This window comes from Eriocheir sinensis, unplaced genomic scaffold (genome assembly GCF_024679095.1).
Source record: "Eriocheir sinensis breed Jianghai 21 unplaced genomic scaffold, ASM2467909v1 Scaffold203, whole genome shotgun sequence".
NCBI classification, from domain to species: Eukaryota; Metazoa; Arthropoda; class Malacostraca; order Decapoda; family Varunidae; genus Eriocheir; species Eriocheir sinensis.
The window spans coordinates 242,501-246,129 of record NW_026111440.1 but is presented as its reverse complement, the minus strand read 5'-3'; the positions used below and the strand labels follow the sequence as shown (position 1 = coordinate 246,129).

The following is a 3,629-nucleotide window of genomic DNA, read 5'->3' as shown; positions in this document are numbered from 1 at the left end:
TATATATATATATATATATATATATATATATATATATATATATATATATATATATATATATATATATATATATATATATATATATATATATATATATATATATATATATATTTGCAAAAGTATACAGAATTATAATATCTGGCAAAATTAATACGTAAAGGACATACTGCACCAGCGTGGATAGCTATACGATATATGACGATGATAGGTATTTATTTAATAATGAGTGTATGCACCTGCTGTGATTACACTGTTAAAAATCTGCTGCGAGGCTTTGAGGCCTGTCACTAGTGGAGCCTGTACATGTCTGCAGACCCATTCATACGTTAGAGATGGAAACACCAGTCGGCTGTGCTATTTGACGATGACTGAGGCCTTCACCGTCAAGGATAATGATGACTTTGTGCTGGTCTTGTGGGGTCTACATTGCCACTAACTTGAGCAGAGGAGAGAGAGAGAGAGAGAGAGAGACCTTTCCTAAGAGTGGGGAAAAATTACCACTTACCTCCTCCTCCTCCTCTTCTTCTCCTCTTCCTCTTATTTGCCTTTTTCTTCAAGCCTGTAATAATTGCAACGCCCAATTAGTACTGTATGCTGGGACATGAGAAAATGATTTTAGTTGTAAAACCAGAAAAGAAAGTCCTTGACTCGGGTTTAGCAGGCGTGCCCTAACACCTGTACCCATTTGAGTGACCTGCCAGGCTTTATACAGGGAGGGCAGACCACTCAGGGACAGAATAAGGCAACACTGGGGCCAACTTACCTAACAGTACATTTTGGCTGGGTGTGCCATCCAGGCTATAGGTGTACCCAGGGAAGGTTATGTATGCTACAGGCTGTGAATGAGGGGCAGGTTGTGCATCTCTTCCTGGGTCACTGGCTCCACCACCTACACACTAATTGAGCTGGTTTATGCCTTGCAGCCTTCACTTTCAGTCTTCTCAGCACAGCAACACTAAACCCAGCCAAGCACTGGAATACCCACCTTCAAGGCTATTACTGATGCTTGTACAGATGGTGCAAGAGAATCAAACCCCAAGCAGGCCACGACCACCTGCAGGGGGACTTACATTGGGATGTTTGTTTTTGCCTGCTACTGTCTATAGCTATGTTTAAGACCACGCTGTGAATAAATATCATGTTCCTGGTCATGGCTCACTCACTCACTCACTCTGTAAGGAATTGGCTTCATATACACTCCCAGGAAGGTCATACTGGTGCCTGCTACTGTCTATAGCTATGTTTATGACCACCCTGTGAATATATATCATGTTCCTGGTCATGGCTCACTCACTCACTCACTGTAAGGAATTGGGTTCATATACACTCCCAGGAACGTCATACTGGTGCCTGCTACTGTCTATAGCTATGTTTAAGACCACGCTGTGAATATATATCATGTTCCACTCACTCACTGTGTAAGGAATTGTATATATATTGCAATACTATGCAATAAGTATATCATGCAATCAGTTAGCAATAAATATATATATATATATATATATATATATATATATATATATATATATATATATATATATATATATATATATATATATATATATATATATATATATATATATATATATATATATATATATATATATATATATATATATATATATATATATATATATATATATATATATATATATATATATATATATATATATATATATATATATATATATATATATGGCTAACTTATTATGTCATATACTTAGTGCATAGTATTGCAAAAAGTGAGCCATATAGTTTTTCTAAAATAAATACAAAATTATTTTTTTGTCAATTATTTATTAAATAAATAAGGCACATTTTCTTCACTAAGAGGCTGATTCTGCAGGAACTTGACATCTTGGTGTTCTTTCTTCCAGAGTGTGCAGTGTGCAGGCAAAGACGACGCCAGAGATGTCTGTTCGGCCATTCAATTCTGCCGAGGGAAAGAAGTCGTGTTAGTCAACTCTGATGACTTGTACTTTTCTCTGTGGACTCTGCTGTAAGCCAGTCACGGAAGATGTGAACTGTATCTGTACTATGAAGTCTTATAAATAAACTTAAGGGCCACACCTATGACTTTATCTTGCCCCAAACCCATTTAGCTAATCTCCGGACACTTTTTTAGATATAATTGACTTAGGTACATTTTTCAGGCTACTTTTAAAGCAAGTTACAGCATTTTTTTTGTTTTCAAGATGTTATTGAGCCGTAAGGTGATATATCTAGTTGCTTTGATCTGGTGATAGTTTTGCACTCACTCTGCACAATGAACGGTTAAACCACCCATGAAAACCCGGTTAGCCTTCTGTGGCCTTGGGAAACAGTCATAACAGCTTTTCAAACAAGCAAACTGTGGCGTCATTAAGTTCAAGAATAGAGGCTTTATTCAGAAGGTAATTCCTGGTACAGTAAGCAGTATAATCTGACTTACAGTTGACTACACAGACTCTGGAGATAGAGAGCAAAGATCCGCACTCGTAGCTCACCCAAACAGGTCCCAATGTTAGGTACCACATACCCGTAACTGCATATACGTAACCTATACAGAACACTACACACTTCCCTTCAGTACCAGGAGGCTGCTGGGTCCCCACACGGTACAATAATTTCATGTTTAAAGAGAAAGAAAGATGCTTGGCGTGAGAACAGGGTAACTTTTGATATGAATAGTGGCACTGTACGGAAACATCTGAACATGGACCGGGGCTTTCAGAAGGTGCACCCGAGGAGAAAGACTTCACTAGCAGATGCTTGGCGTGAGAACAGGCTAACTATAGCAAGGACAAACACATATCTCTCACCCCTTCACTCTTGTCACCCCTTCCTCACCCCACACATCACTCACCCCTTCACTCTTGTCACCCTTCCTCACCCCCACATCACTCACCCCTTCACTCTTGTCACCCTTCCTCACCCCCCTATAGCAAGGACAAACACATACCTCTCACCCCTTCACTCTTGTCACCCTTCCTCACCCCCCTCTAGCAAGGAAAACACACACATCACTCACCCCTTCCTTGGTACAGGTGCACATGACACAGGGTGATATGCGCTCGGCTGCCCCGATGTCAATATCAGTCTTGCCGACCCCACATGACACGCGCTCCTTCCACAGCTCCGGGTTGATCCCCGGCAGGTCAAGGTGGGACACACGAGGGTTCCTGAAACATCAATGGGATCATCACAGTGTCTGGTTGGTGGGATGAGAAGTTTCCGCCTCCCATGTTGACAAGTTCCAGAGGTCAAAAATGAGGTTAACTGGGTTCTCATGTCTGTGTTTTGGGGTTCCTGGTACAGAGAAAGGGTCAAACTACCACTGGGGTCATAAAACTCCCCCTGGAAATGCCCTGAACTCGTATGAAAGCCTAGTCAAATATGCGTGTTCTTAGGTTCTTGGTACAGAGAAAGGGTCAAACTACCACTGGGGTCATAAAACTACCCCTGGAAGTGCACAAATCTCCTATGAAAGCCTTGTCAAATATATGTTTTCTTAGGTTCACAGTACAGTTGGAGGTTCATACTACCACCATGTTCATGAAACTTACACTTGATATGCCCTGAACTCCTAGTAAATTCTTGTCAAATATATTTCTTAGGTTCACAGTACAGATGAAGGTTTAAACTACCAC

At 40.3% G+C, this 3,629-nt stretch overlaps 1 protein-coding gene across 1 annotated transcript in view; it reads right to left on the bottom strand.

Moving 5' to 3' along the window:
• Positions 1–3,016: 3,016 nt before the first annotated feature.
• Positions 3,017–3,629, bottom strand: part of LOC126990808 (peroxidasin-like) — a 10,925-nt gene continuing 10,312 nt past the window's right edge. The window contains exon 10 of the mRNA XM_050849447.1: positions 3,017–3,161. The gene's annotated coding sequence lies outside the window, so the exon portion shown is untranslated. The remainder of the gene's footprint in view (positions 3,162–3,629) is intronic.